Below are 17,450 nucleotides of genomic sequence, written 5' to 3'. Positions count from 1 at the left end.
TGAAAATATTATATACATAAAACTTGCGGTTTTTGTTAATAAAAATATACATTGACAGAAGTTTGTTTACTTTTTACAAGACAGGTGTCAAAGGTTTGATTGCCATATAAAATTTAAAATGTTAGTTCCCGTTTCTGCCACGACTCTTCTCTTTCCGCACAGACTCTATTCGACGGGCCAAGTCGATAAAAATTAATTTTAATCTGTGGTTCTCGTTCAAAACCGTCAAGAAACGTCAGCTGTCAAGAGTGTCAAGTGAACAGCGAATCTAATTTTGGAGAAAATAATTGTTTTATCGGTAAGCAAATGAAATATTTTGGCATTTGTTTAACTTAGTTAATTACAATTTCGTGATAAAATAACTCTATATAGTGTAATAGTTGAAGAGTGCGTTGTTAATTGCATATAATTTTGACCTAAGTTTAACAATTTCAGACAGCCGTCGTCACCGCAGCCCCAATCAAGGCGGCGGCGCAGCCAGAGCGGGCAAGAGCGGGCTCCGCGGGCTCTTCTTCCACGCTGAGAAGTCCTCGCCAAGTTGGCACGAACAGTCAAAGCTGCCGCTGCAATGACGCCTTCATGGCAGTTACCAGTGCTAAGGACGTGCACTGCTGGCTTACTTGACCAGAAGAGACAATACTTTAAGTGTTAGTAATGATTCAAACCGTGAAGTGAAATTGTGAACAGGTTTGCCCGAATCAGTGTAACCTCAGTGAACTCATTTACTTCATAGACTTCAAACATTTTCGAAATTAACAAAAGTCAAGCGAACATTGAATACATAGATGTTATGCATTAGATAAGATAAAAGCTGCCTGTGAAACCAAAACCAATAAATCATATTATTACTTAATATTATTTTTTAATTACCTACCATCTTTGCTTTGAATGGAAATTTGGGAAGGGAATCTCACCCGCTAAGCTACTGGCTATTCATATTTAACCTTTTGTATGCTCCTGTCAACAATTTGTAATTTATATATCAATCATAATTAAATAAAATAAAATAAATAAATAAATATTGGGGACATCTTACACAGATCAACCTAGCCCCAAACTAAGCAAAGCTTGTACTATGGGTGCTAGGCAACGACACATACTTATATAGATAAATACATACTTATATACATAGAAAACACCCATGACTCAGGAACAAATATTAGTGTTCACCACACAAATAAATGCCCTTACTGGGATTCGAACCTAGGACCATCGGCTTAGCAGGCAGGGTCACTACCCACTAGGTCAGACCGGTCGTCAAAATTAATGCATTTTTTAAAGTTGAATATAGGTAAGTACATGGGAGCAGATCTGCTCCTAAGCATACCAAAGGTTAAGGTGGTAACCACCATAAATAAATGAATGAAACAATGATTGGGTTAAAAGTTAATTTATTTTATTGGAAATCTATTAATGAAAGATACAGCAGGTATTTTTTGCCGGCAGCATAAAATCAGTAGCCAAGCATTCTTTTCTTGTTTGCACATATATTATGTAGTGTTTTAAAATAGTAAAACAACACTCAATATATTTTTGTGGTTGTACATGTGTCATAGTTTCTTCCCTTGACCCTGGCTTTGGAGCACCATAAATATGTCAAGGCTGCAATGAATATCCAAGTCACCTGAAACAAAATGAATGCTTAGTTTTTCAAAAAACTCTGTAACATTTGGTTATAATATTTATCTATTCTCTACCAGTCATATGACAAAAAAAACTAAATGTTTTGTGTAAGTACATATATTTTTATATAGTGTGTAGGTACAGTCAGCTGCAGAGAAAAGGTACCACCGCTACATAGAAGTTTGTATGCAGGAGTGGTACCATTTCTCTGCAGCTGACTGTACCTGCGCCTGCCAAAAGAAGTCATATACAATATGTTTCATAATATGAAAAGTTTCATTAATATGGTTGATAATTTATATGCATAACAACAGCCGGTCTGGCCTAGTGGGTAGTGACTAGTGACCCTGCCGGTTAATCTGATATTAATCCTGAGTTTGAATCCCCGGTAAGGAAATTTGTTTGTGTAATGAGCACAGATATTTTGTACCTGAGTCATGGGTGTTGTCTATGTATTTAAGTATAGTTTGTCAAAGGACTGTCTCATTTCAAACAAAGACAGAGAGAATCATACTAGCTTTGTCATATACTAGTACTAGCACCCAAAAGTATGAGTATAGTTTTCCTGGTTCTTACTGAGTGACAAATTGGTTTGACCATCTATATATAGTTATCTAAGTACCCTAAGTACCCACAACACAAGTCTTCTTGAGCTTACTGTACAGTTCGACAAGAAATTGTAGAAATCAAAAAGTAGCAACACTGTAGTCTCGTCTCTTTCAAATCAATTTAAGAAAATGGGATGACACTACAATATTGCTAGTCGTTAGTGACCTTGCCTATGAAGGTTATGGTTTTGCTTCCCGGGAAGGGCATTTATTTGTGTGAAGAACATTTGTTCCCGAGTCTTTATCTATATTTGTAAAGCCTTTACCTATATACCTTTGCCTTTACACAATCAATTCACTTTCCTATTGAGAAACAAGTGCTTGCCTGTGTGCATATGGGTACCAAATTTAATCTACACCATTCATCGGTTTATATTTGAAGACGTAACAGGAACACATAAGAAGTTATTTTAGCATCAATTACATATTTTATATACTTATTAGGTATGTGGGGATAAGTTATTGGCTCACTCTTACCTTTGCAGGGACGTTGTTTCGTGTTGCATTTGTGGGTGCATAATCCATTTTTCCATGACACTGTCAATATAGATAGGTAGATATTCAGCGCCTCGGTCACATTGGATCCTTTGGGTGAAATGCTGCGTACGGCCCACTATCCTTTGATCTGACCCCGTAGCATAAAGCCACCAGCCACCAGCTAAGGGCAGTCCTTTCCTAAGCAGTTCCAATAGGCGATTTTTCAGACGGCGCCTGCGTCTAAGCGAGACTTCCGCGTTGTTCGCCGCCCACAATAATGTTAAAGTATGCTTTTTACTACAAATTCTAATTTACAAACACTATTATACGGCATTTTCTTGTGCTTCGATAAGTTATCTGCAAGGGGATAGCTCTCGCTACGTATCGACACCTAGGAGGCGATAACGATTCGATTTCGCATGTCAAAAGTGTCACTCGGCTAGGCAATGTATGACAGATATCGAATTCCAGTAACGAAAGTTTTGCGTTTCGTTACAACATTGCAACTTGGCTAACATTTTTGTATTCGTTAATATTTTTCGACAAACTCATCTACGGTACCTGTCATTCCCATACATTTTTTATCGATTCGTTAGCGATATCTTTTTTCGAAATGCGTTTTGGCTAGGCCCCCAGAACGGATTAGTAGCAGTAGGCTCTCGTCGTTCTAGTTTTTTGACCTTTGTCCTTAAAGAAAGAGGAGAAGATACTTAAGATACCTAAGAATATATGAACTTAAAAGCTTTTCCTCGTCACATCCATTGGCATTGCTGAAAATCATAAATTTGTTAGTATAAATATATACTCTTATTATAAATAAAAGTACAAGTAAAGTATGAGAATCTCGAGAAGGCCGAGAAGGGCAGTCTGCTGCTGCTGACGGCTCCCTAGGATAGGGTTTTTATAATGTGTTTATATGTATTTTTTATTGTTCTGTAAGTGTTTTTATATTTTACTTTTATATTCATATTATAAATCACTTAGCCTAAGAGTTGAAATAAATAAAGAGAATATAATTCTACATGATATTAAAACTCTCCAAGGGGCCTCTACGTGTTGGATCTATATCCCCACGCAAGGCAAGCCTATCCTGTGAAATCCAAGTGGATACAAATAATAAATTTGAAATATTCGAATATTAGTATCCATACTTAACTGTATTGTTCTTTCACTCGATTGCAGTAAGTGTGAAAGAGACGAAGTCAGTCGTATTTTTAACTGAACGGTGTTTGAAATATGTAGATGTTTAAATATAATCTTACTTTTGCCTAATCAATTATTATTTTTGGCTAAAGTTTTTTGGATAACTAACTTTATGAGTATTAATGTGTTTCTCTCTTCAAAAACGGATAAAAAAATAAGAAATTTGATTGTACCATCAGCCGTAATAAGTACACAGCGACTTTATCGATCAATTCATTCATAATTGAATTTCTACATGCAATTTCGCAGCTTACTGCACAAATAAGTCTTCTTCCTCGCGTTATCCCGGCGTTTCGCCACGGCTCATGAGAGCCTGGGGTTCGCTTGACAACTAATCCCATGATTTGACGTACGCACTAGTTTTTACGAAAGCGACTGCCATCTGACCTTCCAACCCAGAGGGTAAATTAGGCCTTATTGGGATTAGTCCGGTTTCCTCACGATGTTTACTGCACAAATAAGTATACAGGGTCAACCTACGTAAAAGCGTGTAATAAATAATAATATAGCACTTGGCAAAAACACTAATATTCTACACGTTTGTAGAGCTCAATAAGGATTTTTTCATGTTCTTTTAACATGTGAGCAGGGCAGGTGCCATAGTCTCCTCCATAGTCCCGGTTACTAGTCCACTGGCAACTCAACCCAATAGCCCGGTTTCTTTTTGTAACTTTTTCTTACAATAGTCCTACACCAACCGGGGCTTGCCCTTGGGTGCTCTAGGTACTATAGTTCAAGCAGGGATAATCGTCGGCTGGTGTCACATTACATTAAGAGTAAATTGTCTTATTACAAGGGGCCTCTACGTGTTGGCTTCGGCCCCACGCACGCCTTCCAAATGCCCGGGACCCCATGGTCCCGAGAATTTGTAAGAGACATATAATAATATAGCACTCAGCAAAAACACTAATATCCTACACGTGCGCTTCTTTGTAAAGCTCAATAAGGATATCATGCATGGCTTCTTAATATAAGTACGTAATTAATATCTGGGAGACGAAGCTTTGCTCTGAAAACATATATAAATACTCAAAAATGCGTGTTTTCCCTGAGATAAGACCTAGCTAGATTGATTTTTCGGCCCCGGAAGTCCCTATACCTATACCAAATTTCATCGAAATCGTTAGAGCCGTTTCCGAGATCCCCGAAATATACATGTATATAAATAAATAAATATACAATAATTGCTCGTTTAAAAGTATTAGATAGGTATCTAGTTTTTAGCGCATTTTCTTCCGGCGCGAGCCACGCGCTACGCGCGTAGCCGATAAATAACGTTCATTTCCCGCTATGGAGAGAAAGCCGCCTACGAATAGAGATCGGCCCGATTCGAACTTTAAGATACGTCAATTAATAGATCTAAAAACGACATAGATTAGATATGGCAGTGTCAAATGTGAAGATTCTTTAAACAGTAACGTCGCTTTTGACACTGACACATCTGATCCGTTCCGTTTCACTGACACATCTAATCCGATCCGATCCGTTTCTAGATCTATTCATTCACGTATCTTAAAGTTCAGTATAGAGAACCCACGTAGCGGGTCATTGGATTGGAAGTGATAGAGTTGTGCTGTTCTTGAGAAGTTACTCAGTTTACAATGAGAAATATCATCGAGGGAGAATGTCCCTAATAAACTGAGAACGTTCTCAAGAATAGCATAAACTCTAGTACCGTAAAACGGGGTCAACAGAAATCGCGGGGTGAATAGAGAAATTTTGAACATTATCTTTCAAGTTGTTATATTTAAAAACGTACATCTCTAAAATCAGATTTTTTGGAATACGTATATAGTAGACTATTTATTCTCTACATTGATACCAAAAGAAGTTAATCAAACTGCCTAAAAGTTAGATTTTTTTTACTCTAAAGGAAGGCCTCACCGAGGTAAGAAATGAAGTCTGTCTGAACTTTGTTCTAGCGGTAAATGTAGTGACATTAACGTAGTTAAAGTTAGCTAACCTGGTAATATAGTATCTGTAGTACCTAAATAATAAATAATATCACCAATTTTCTCTATAATTAAGCATTTTTTTGCAAAAAACTATCAACAAGCACTTTTACGTGAAAAAGGGGTCAGTGGACACGCATATGGGGTGAATAGTTACGTCATAGGGGGTGATTAGATAACACAAAGGGGTGAAAAAACACGCCTTGGGGGTTAAAAGACACGAAAAAATATTTTTGTATCAAATAACTGTTTAACAGATATATACTATTTGCCAATAGAGTATCAACATAATAATGACCAAATTCGATGCCTATAACAACTAAAACTTCATATTTCTATTCACCCCTTTCGTGTGTCTATCGACCCCGTTTTTTGGATATGGAGAAAACAGGCAGTTTTCTTTGATTTTCTCTGAATTGGGTGGGTCAAAATTGATTTCACAAATGCAAAATTGAAGAACCAACCAAGACTCATAAAATGATGTCTAAATTTTTACTTTTATCATTTGGATTATTGGTGAAAATCGTCCTTGAAGTTGAAAATCGTGTCTATTCACCCCGTTATACGGTGGTGAATGTGTTAAATACCAGCCCACACATGAAAAATATTTTCATGTGTGGGCTGGTATTTAACACATTCACTACCTTCGCAATCCGTCGAAAAATGAAAAGATTGATTCTAGGTATTAACAGACAGATTAGGTATAAATAGCTTAAATAGCTATAAAGAGAATCTACCTAGGCGTGTCAAGCCAAGTTCAAAAGAAAAAAACCGGGCAAGTGCGAGTCGGACTCGCGCACGAAGGGTTCCGTACCATAATGCAAAATAAAAACAAAAATTAAGCAAAAAAAAACGGCCACCCATCAAAGTACTGACCACTCCCGACGTTGCTTAACTTTGGTCAAAAATCACGTTTGTTGTATGGGAGCCCCATTTAAATCTTTATTTTATTCTGTTTTTAGTATTTGTTGTTATATCGGCAACAGAAATACATCATCTGTGAAAATTTCAACTGTCTAGCTATCACGGTTCGTGAGATACAGCCTGGTGACAGACGGACGGACGGACGGACGGACGGACGGACAGCGAAGTCTTATATATATATATATATACAGGGTGAAATTTAATTCACTGGCCAAATTGAAACACCCGAAAGACCTCGAAAAAATATTAAACACGTGTTTTTTCTTTTAATACCGCTCAGTACATTTTTTTCGAAATAACTCATCATCAAGTTGTCCTAAAAACCTCGTACGTTATGGTGAACCGACAACTACCCACTACACCCGCTTCTCTCTTATCAGGTAAGGTCATTGACACCCCGCTCCTCCCGCTGTTTGCAATAGCGTCACCAATTATGAACCCTATTGCAGCGAGATAAGACGCTTACCTACATAAGTTGCTAATTTTTCCTTCATAATAAGCCCGTTACTTAGAACCGTCAAAATGCAAAGGCAACCCATTTTTAATCTAAAATATTATTTCTGACTAATGATTATTAACAAAACGTCCATGGCTTAAAACAATGAGTAAAAACTAGGTCAGGAATCTTTGCATTCAGGCGTATTTAAAAAATTGAATCAACTTATGTACTTACATTTGATTAAAAGTCGACGCAATTAACGAAAGTCCCACGAGATGGTACTCTTGGATTCAATCCTTGTCTGCGAAGGCGTGGAACTGATTCCATTTCGTATAATCTTTGTGCACCACGTAAACACTCACCACTTAATAAATAACACCGTACCATTTCCTAATATTCCCGGTTCGAAAACATTTTTTTAAACCTTAGTACGCGCGCGATTGTTATTTTAAGGTTGGCGAGTGACGAGTGACTAATCATTTATGCTAACCGTTATGTTTACCGCTAGCGCGGAATGTTTTAGACTACCCTCGAAATTGATAAACCTGCCTACCATCGCCAACACTAACTAGGTGGTGGGTGGTATTGCAACGATTATAAGGTTTAGTGAAGGTCAGATAAGGGTTTTGCTGATGTTGTTGTTAAAACCTACTATTAGGTTTGTTTACATTTGTGGTAATAGGGTGACCACGACTCGTGGAAAATATTTAAAAATTGAAAAATGAAAATTTAAAAAAAATGTACTCTTTTTTTTCGCTAAATAGATTCCTTAAGTGTAACCTAGTGCCTGGAATGAATATGGCCAGTGATTTAAATTTCACCCTGTATATATACAGGTAAGTACCTACTCAAAGTATTCATTCATAGGAATTCACCAGTGAACATAAAGAGCAATTTTGAGGTATCTATTGAACTGACGTATTGAGACATAGCGGAAGCAGTTATAAAGTTGACCCAAAAATTTTTTATTAAGCTATGAGCTTCATCACATATGTTCCTTGAGTAATTCTAAGCATTTCAAGCCTGGGAGCCAATAAGAAATGTGTGTCTACTCGGATTTGTAATGGATTCAAACTTTCAACCCCTTTTTAACCCTGTTAGGGGATGAATTTTACAAAACGCTGAAATTACTTTTCCTGTCTTTTAATAATATCCCCAAATACAAAGATTCAGTCCCGCGTTCGAAATTTTTTTTGATATCCATACAAACTTACAACTCCTTTTTCACCACCTTAGGGGATGAATTTTCAAAAACGCTGAAATTAGTTTTCTTGTATTTTAATAATATATCGTTTTACGAAGTTTCAAATTCCTAGCTTAAAATAAAACTTGAACCCCATACAAACTTTCATCCCCTTTTTAACCCCCTTAGGGGTTGAATTTCTCAAAATCGCTTCTTATCTCTTGTACACTTTATAAATGTAATCTAGTGTGCAAATTTCAACTTTCTATCTTTTGTAGTTTCGGCTCCGCGTAGCAAAAATCTCCAACCAAATTTTTCACCTTTTTACGTTTTTCTTGTAAAATTACTATGAAATTGAAAAAACAAATATCAGCAATGAATTCTACGTCTTTGGTTTATACGAAAATGATACCAAACTTGCCCTAGTACCCACCAGGATCAGAGTAGATTTTTTTTAAAGATGACGGATGGCGGCCGTCTTTGTACCCCACCCTCCCCCCCACTTCAGGCTAGAAATGCTTAGAATTACTCAAATATCAGATGTGATGAAGCTCATAGCTTAATAAAAAATTTTTGGGTCATGTATGGCAGCGTTACATAACTGACTCCAGTAACAGTATTTATTATAAAGTAAGCTTCAAACTTAGAGGATATAACCAACGGAGACGCCATGTCTAAAATTTTCGGTACAAAATAGTCTGCCGTTTTTTGCGGGGGAGGGGCACATCAAATGTATAGGTACGTCATGTCAGATAAACGTCAGTCCATACATATGGTTGACATGTGGTTGACCATTGGCCGCCGGGTAACGCCTGTTAATGGCGGCTCTATTGTTAATTACTCCGAGGCTTCAAATGTACAGTTCAAGCTTGTCAGGCATTACGTCCTTAGAAATACTGGAATTCTACTCGTATTTTGTCCTTGAATGGCTTCTAGCCAAGATTAGTTGCTATTGAAACGGGTATGGGATGGGAACGTAATTATAATGGAACACGCGTATATCTACAACATAGGTGCATATGGCACGTGTAATTATATAAGTAAGTAATAAGGTAACCACATAAATCAACAACATTTCCTAATAACTAAGGCATGAAATACAATAATACTTGGAAAGGACTAAAAATAAACAGTGTGTTTTTCTTTTGTTCGAAATCCCGCAACCAAGAATTTAGCAAACTGATTTTAATGAGAGGGTGTTTCTCATTAAAAGCCGTTTGCTAAATTCTTTTATAAAAGTACTTAATAATATCTGGCTAATTCTGTCATAGGGACTATTCCGTCCACTAGCGTTTTTCTCGAACAACAAACAAAATTGATAATTTCATCGACAAACCGGGTATTGTTTTTAGTTTCAGCAATCAAAAGCAAATGTTTGTTTTTCTACGATTGAAAATCAAAGAAATATTTTTTTGATTTTGACTCTCGTAGACGGATTAGCCCCTATGACGGAATTAGCCACATTGACTTTAGATGAAGATGAGATTATTTTCATTTCATTTATCACAGGGCCTTTCCCTGATTAGATAAATTTATTAGCGTCGGTTATTTTTAATGTTTCGCCTCATTTAATTTGTAACTTAAAAGAGGGGTTAGCCTCAGAATGAAAGATAATAAAGCTGGAAACTCGTATACACCTTCATTTTAGCGTCCTGAAAGTTGTCACAAAAGTCTTGTAAAATGTCTCGTCTGGGTCGTAACTTAAATGCGAAAGTAACTTTGTCTGTCTCTCTGTTACCTCTTCGATTTAGATGAAATTTGGAATGGATATAGTATTACTCCCGAGAAAGCACACGGGATAATTCTCAACACTCGCAGACGAAGCCGCGGGTAGAACTTAGTTCCAAATATGTACATCAGCTAACCAGTAACTCAGTCGGCATCCGGTCAGCACGGAGGTTGGAAGCTCCCATAACTGTACTTGGTAGGTACTTATACTCATTTTGATTTATTTCAACATTTTACCGCATAAAGTATCCGTATTTACGATGATTTAAAGCCTTTTTCAACGGGCATCTTTTGGATTAAAAAAAAGGTAAAATAGGTTTCAATAGCTCAAATGATACCTAACTATGCGTCATTTATTATAAAAAATCATAGAGCATAAAAATGTAACAAGTTTTGATCCAAACATATTTTCAACAAACAATTTTTCTTGAGATAGGGTCTGTTTTTGATATTGATTTATTTAGACTAGATAGGGGTGAATAGAAACATGTAATAGTTGTGGGCGACGGTAATCACTCATCAGGTGATTGATCTGCGGGCGCAACATGGTTCCATTTTTAACGCCTCTCACTATGCCCGTCACTTTCGCACTTACATACTTGTTAGATCGTGACAGGCATTGTGACAAGCGATAAAAATGCGACCGTGTTACCGCCGTAGCTCGTTTTCCTTGTATATCATTAAAAAAAAATTATTCATCAAGGGACACCTGTTCCGTTTGCACGTGTAGGGTAGGCAACCTCTGAAGTAAAGTTGTTGTGAATCACAAGTTGTGATGTCGTAATACTGGAGTCAGTTATGTAACGCTGCCATACATGACCCAAAAATTTTTTATTAAGCTATGAGCTTCATCACATCTGATATTTGAGTAATTCTAAGCATTTCTAGCCTGAAGTGGGGGGGAGGGTGGGGTACAAAGACGGCCGCCATCCGTCATCTTTAAAAAAAATCTACTCTGATCCTGGTGGGTACTAGGGCAAGTTTGGTATCATTTTCGTATAAACCAAAGACGTAGAATTCATTGCTGATATTTGTTTTTTCAATTTCATAGTAATTTTACAAGAAAAACGTAAAAAGGTGAAAAATTTGGTTGGAGATTTTTGCTACGCGGAGCCGAAACTACAAAAGATAGAAAGTTGAAATTTGCACACTAGATTACATTTATAAAGTGTACAAGAGATAAGAAGCGATTTTGAGAAATTCAACCCCTAAGGGGGTTAAAAAGGGGATGAAAGTTTGTATGGGGTTCAAGTTTTATTTTAAGCTAGGAATTTGAAACTTCGTAAAACGATATATTATTAAAATACAAGAAAACTAATTTCAGCGTTTTTGAAAATTCATCCCCTAAGGTGGTGAAAAAGGAGTTGAAAGTTTGTATGGATATCAAAAAAATTTTCGAACGCGGGACTTGAATCTTTGTATTTGGGGATATTATTAAAAGACAGGAAAAGTAATTTCAGCGTTTTGTAAAATTCATCCCCTAACAGGGTTAAAAAGGGGTTGAAAGTTTGAATCCATTACAAATCCGAGTAGACACACATTTCTTATTGCCTCCCAGGCTTGAAATGCTTAGAATTACTCAAGGAACATATGTGATGAAGCTCATAGCTTAATAAAAAATTTTTGGGTCAACTTTATAACTGCTTCCGCTATAAACAATGTTATGCTTTGTTGTCTTGCGTCGGTAGTTACACGTGTTGCCGAAAATTTGTCCTGTTGGCGAATAACCCGTTGATACCTTTCAGAGGTCCCAGTTCAAAAAGCTTGTGTGGGAGTTTCGACGGACACGATCCGTTTTTTAGGGTTCCGTACCTCAAAAGGAAAAAACGTAACCCTTATAGGATCACTCGTGCGTCTGTCCGACCATCCCCCCCTCTTTATCTCTGAAGCTACTGGGCCTGAAATTATGAAAAAAATACACGAAATAGTACTTCAGCTATAGATGACAGGAAAACCTATTAGAAATGTGCAGTCAAGCGTGAGTCGGACTAATGTAGGGAACCCTTGGAACGCGAGTCCGGCGACTGGCACTTGACCGGTTTTTGTCCCCAGCTGAAAAAAAGTAGTCCTTTTCCGAAATCCAAATGTTTCGCCTTGAGTTTATATGTACAGTCAACAACAGAGCTATGAATACAGGCAAAGTGTCAAAAATATGTATACAGTACTTTATTGCCTGTACATTAAGGTCATGTATACATATTTTTGGCACTTTGCCTGTATTCATAGCTCTGTTGTTGACTGTACGAGTACAAGTGCGTCGTCTTGAGACAAGATCAGTGCCCTGTTTATCAAAAGCTTGTAACTTGTAATACAAGTGGAAGTCCCTTTTTGACAGCTTTTGTTAGAAAGGGACTTCCACTTGTATTACAAGTTACAAGCTTTTGATAAACAGGGCACAATCTAAAGATTGAAAGTCTGGTGTAAGTGGCCCGGAATCTGTGTCAGCGTTTCTTGTTGATATTGATACATCGCATCCGACCGCGCGGCTCGGCCTTGCGCCTAACTTTATGGACGGCCGACCGAATAACAATTAATCCTGCAAATTGCTTATCCCATCTTTTATATTGAACTGCTCGGGGGATTGATGCCGACATAGATGCCTAATATTTACGTTCAACCCAATCTTAGCGGCGATGATGGTTTTAGGTTCGCTTGAATTTATTGTCGGACAGAATTTAAATTAAATTTAATTTTTAACAAGCAGAAACGTCTGCGAACGATGCTATTAAGCTTAGAATAAATTTAAAAGTGGAAAAATTACTGTCTTGTATTTTTCCACTTTTAAATTTATTCTAAGCTTAATAGCATCGTTCGCAGACGTTTCTGCTTGTTAAAAATTAAAATTAGTATGGGTAGCACATTGTAACTGGTGAATTTCCAATATGTCTTGGAACTCCGGTAGCCGTTTAAGAAGTGTAACACTCTTACGGTAGATGTCGCTAAGGGTCCCCTTGACCTATAATATGGTGGAAAGATTTGCTTGCTATGGATGAGGTGAGGTGGCTCAGATGGCAGAGCGCTGGGGTATCGATCCAGAGGCCGTGAGTTCAAGACTACCCAAGACAGTAATTTTTCCACTTTAAAAAAAAAAGAATTTAAATTATTCCCTGTTATTAAAATTAGGTACGAGTGGGATTTATGGTGACGTTATTATTGAACCTCAATATCGATTTATTGTTACCTACTGTCGTATATGTACATTCCTTGATTTTTTGTCTGATTGATTACGATTTATTTACAAACAAGATATAGGTATAGGTACAGTGGTATTACTAAAAGAAATTAATAACTAGCTTATTTAAATCTAAAATAGGCCCTTGAGGCAATTGTAGGTACTTACCAACGATGTTGGCGTGTTACATATCAAATGAAAGAGATTATTTTGAGAATCTCAAATTATTTATAGTTGTTAATATGATTTAAACTTTCACGATTATTAAACATTATCAAACTAACTGACTAACTAACTGATAAACAAGACCAAGTGCGGGTAGTTCGAAAAACTCGCGCGGCTAGAAGATGTTGATGTCAACTTGAGCCAGTCTTCTCCGAGACCACGGGGACAACGCCGTCCTCGAAACGTCGGAGGTAAATCTTAAAACTTAAATACGTGATTAAGTCCCGTTGTGCAGTTTGATAATGTTAATATGATATTAATATACCTAGGTATTGGAAAAATATTTATGACCTAGGTAACAATTTCAATAGCAATGACCTTACACAGCCTGTCTTGCTCTTCATGAAACGTGCTTGAACTGAAACCTGAAACAATCCTGTGTGAATCAATACTTTGCGGAATTTCATATTACCGAATTAAAACAATAATATTGCTTTGCTAATATTGCTATTTGGCGATATAACGACAAAGTTAATTAGTGCTACATACACATAACAAGTTTTAACTCCTGAGCGCCACTTGCACCATCCCACTAACCCAGGGTTAACCAGTTAAACCGTTAACCTAGTGTCAAATTGTACTGGTAACCATGGTAACTCACGGGCTTAAACGGTTAACCCCGGGTTAATGAATGGTGCAAGTGGCTCTGAGAGTCTCAAATTATACCCGTCTCACGTTAATCAGGTTGAATTTCGACTGGTTTAACCGATTCTGTGATCTAGATCATTCATTGTTTGTATTGCTCTATATTCATTGAACACCAACAATAAGAGGATCCTCGACCCTGAAGCAACTGAGACAATGGGATGGCACACGCGACTGGTTTCTCGGATGAGGGTCTGTGTGTAGTGTAGACTGTAACTTTTAGTGATGAGGGGTTCGTTGGGTGAAGCGTAGAAACTCGCCGCTGGAACGCGCTGGCCGCTGTGCTGTCTCGAAGTCCGCTATACCTCCATTTACCGGTATATGTGTTGTGTGAAATAAAAACACATATGTCTGAGTTTATTTACTGGAGAGTGTTCAGGCAAGTGATAGAGTTAAGCTCTCTGAGTTCTCTGAATATGCTACAAATGGCTCGGGTTTATATAGGAATGGCCGGGCGATATGTATCTCTGAACTAGTGGATATTATATGCAGAGTGAGTTTTATTTATTTCTGCCAATCTCGTTAATTATAAGCACGTATGAAAGGAGCACGAATCCTAGACTTATAAATAGATACAATATTAAGCACGTATGAAAGGAGCATGAATCCTAGACTTATATCTAGATATAAAACATTCCACGCAATTCATTTGACATAATATACGAGCACAAAGTAAAACATGATATACAAAAGTAAAAATAGCAACCTAAACGTAAAGACTAATTTAACACATGCATGAACCCTAATAGCTATTTACGACAGTCTCCCCCACGTGTGTTAACACCGTCTTCATGCGCGGAGTAAATGGGGATGAGTCTAGAAACCGGGCGGCGGACGTCACCTGCGCGTGTGCGAACAATGGCCACTCTCACATGACCATCTGGGCCAGGAAATAGCTGGGCGATTACGCCTCTGGGCCACGTTCCTAATGGCATGGAGCTGTCCGCAATGATGACCACGCCACCTTCATGCAGTCTCTTCACGTTTTCTTAGCGAGCAATACGGCTTTGAAAACCTCGGCGGCAACCAGACTACCAGCGGTGGCGCGAACTAACCGTACATTATCAATGAACGATCGCCACGCGGGTGCGAGTGAGACGGATATAGGCCTGTCCCAATCGATCCCTGTCCGCCAAACGAAACGTAACATATCGCGATCTTGCTCTATTATTTCGATCTGTAAAAACATCTGTTTGACGTCGGCTAACACCGCGATTTTACTTTCGCGGAAGCGCATTAATACGCCAAAAAGTGACTTTAACAGGTCGGGGCCAGCCAACAGCGCGCTGTTAAGCGAACGTTCGCAAGCTGTGGCGGCCGTGTCCCAAACTAATCGCATTTTGCCGCGTTGCGGGTGAAAAGTTGGGAAATGCGCCAGAGGCCACGTCCGGGGTGCCTCGGGGGGCGGTGGCGAGTCTATTTTCTCCGCGTAACCTTTGTCAAGCAACATACACTTTGCATATTGGGCTTTAAGTTTCGCATCGTGGTCTAGCTTTCGTTCTAGACTGTACGGCCGTTGCAATGCTTGCGCTTGGTTATTGGGGAGTTTCTCGTCATTTGACCGCCAAAGTAAGCCCGAGCGATACCTTTGCTCCCCCGGTATCTTTTCGCAGGTGGCTTCTAGTAAATCTAGCGCACGTTGGTGGGGGTCGGCCCTAGGTAACTTCTGCGAAACGCCTAATGATTCTACCTCAGAATGCCGTTTCACAAGTTGTAAGGCCTCGTCGTCCGCGGTATTAGGCTTTGCGTGCCCAACCAATTGTACCGCGGGCGCGATTCTGTCCGCAGTTTCGTGTAGCGCCAAAGTCATTGTCGCGCCTTCGTCAAGTGGCGCGAGGGTTTGGACGGTACCTAACGGTTCCGACACCTCTACAGGCATGACTTTGTGACACGTCTGCGGCAGTCTAACATTGAGTACTGCAGGTGCTGCCGGGACTCTATTACCGCTCGCGGACGCGGCCGCGTTTCGACCGTGTAATAGTTTATTATGTCCGGCTTCGCACTGATTCATGCCACACGCGACATATTGGCACCCATAAGGCTTAGGGTGACTCGCGCCTAAACATCTACAGCACAATTTAGCACCCTTTGCCAAGTCCCATCGCTTAGATATAGTCGCGGCTAGAAATTTCAAACACTCACTAACTTTGTGTTCTTTGCCGTTCTTACATATGGCGCACGCATCGCGCGAGACAGAGACAGACGATGTCTGCTGCCTAGGCTGAGCTCTGGTTGACGCTGGCTTTTTCTTTAAATTACCATCGCGGTGCTTTACTTGAGCTATAGTCGATTTACTAGTACGCGATCTATTTCTCGTATCACGTGTGTATGATTCGTGGGAATCTGACTCCGAATCCGAACTATAGTCGCGAAAGGACGCGGGGGCGCGGGACCCAGTGAGAGCGCTGCTCGATCGACTGGACTCGCGCACAGAGGAAACCGCGTTTCGTTCATTTCGCGATCTACTAGACGTATCACGGTAGAATGCGGGGGCGCGAGACCCAGAGAGAGCTTGGCTCGATCTTCTAGGTTCGCGCACAGAGGAAACCGCACTCACTACACTCCGTGATTCGTCAGACGTGTCACGGTAGAACGCGGGGGCGGGAGACCCAGAGAGAGCTTGGCTCGATCTTCTCGGTTCGCGCACAGAGGAAACCGCGTTCACTGCATTCCGTGACCTGTTAGACGGCTTATGTCGGTTTATGCGCTTGGCCGCAGTGCTAATTTCGTTAAGAAACTCGGAAATCGCAACTAACCCGGGTGATTCTACGTTAGACTGCCTGTATTTGGCCCATTCATAGCGCACTATCAGATTCAACTTATCCACGATTTTATTCACGAGCTCAGGCGCGTGCAAGTATTTCTCTTGACGCAAGGATCTAATGGTGGCGACGGCATTCGCTACATGCGCGGCGAATGAGGTTATATTAGAATTGTCTTCGGATAAACGCGGCATGCGTTTAACGTTATGAATTTCCGTAAGAACAATCTCCTCAGGGTCGCCGAACTGCCGTTCCAGCGCTTCCATTATCTCGTACGGATCCTGAACCGTGTACATTATTGATTTTACGGCCGTCCGAGCTTCGCCCTTAAGTGCGCGCCTAATCCGACTGACGTTATTGACGGCACTAAACATGGGCGACGTATCTTCGAACTCTGCCCTAAATGATATCCACTCGGTTATATCTCCGCCGAATGTAGGCAATTCCGGCGGTTTATGGTACATTGGCGTGTAGGTACCGTGCGGTACCTCTACAATGCGCGGGGGTGG

At 39.4% G+C, this 17,450-nt stretch overlaps 3 long non-coding RNA genes across 3 annotated transcripts in view; 2 read left to right on the top strand and 1 right to left on the bottom strand.

Moving 5' to 3' along the window:
- LOC134665252 (uncharacterized) overlaps positions 1 to 3,338 on the bottom strand; it is a 183,528-nt gene extending 180,190 nt beyond the window's left edge. The window contains exons 1-2 of the long non-coding RNA XR_010098344.1: positions 2,709 to 3,338; positions 1,095 to 1,624 (exon numbers count right to left, since the gene is read on the bottom strand). This is a non-coding gene — a long non-coding RNA (uncharacterized LOC134665252). The remainder of the gene's footprint in view (positions 1 to 1,094; positions 1,625 to 2,708) is intronic.
- Positions 241 to 853, top strand: LOC134665253 (uncharacterized). The gene is made up of 2 exons (XR_010098345.1): positions 241 to 298; positions 436 to 853. It is a non-coding gene; the product is annotated as an uncharacterized LOC134665253 (long non-coding RNA).
- A 1,151-nt stretch (positions 3,339 to 4,489) lies between the features above and the next one.
- LOC134665588 (uncharacterized) lies at positions 4,490 to 4,799 on the top strand. The gene is made up of 2 exons (XR_010098393.1): positions 4,490 to 4,596; positions 4,635 to 4,799. It is a non-coding gene; the product is annotated as an uncharacterized LOC134665588 (long non-coding RNA).
- Positions 4,800 to 17,450: the final 12,651 nt, after the last annotated feature.

The sequence above is a fragment of the Cydia fagiglandana genome, chromosome 6 (assembly GCF_963556715.1).
Source record: "Cydia fagiglandana chromosome 6, ilCydFagi1.1, whole genome shotgun sequence".
Lineage (NCBI taxonomy): Eukaryota > Metazoa > Arthropoda > Insecta > Lepidoptera > Tortricidae > Cydia > Cydia fagiglandana.
This window is presented reverse-complemented; position numbering and strand designations above follow the sequence as displayed.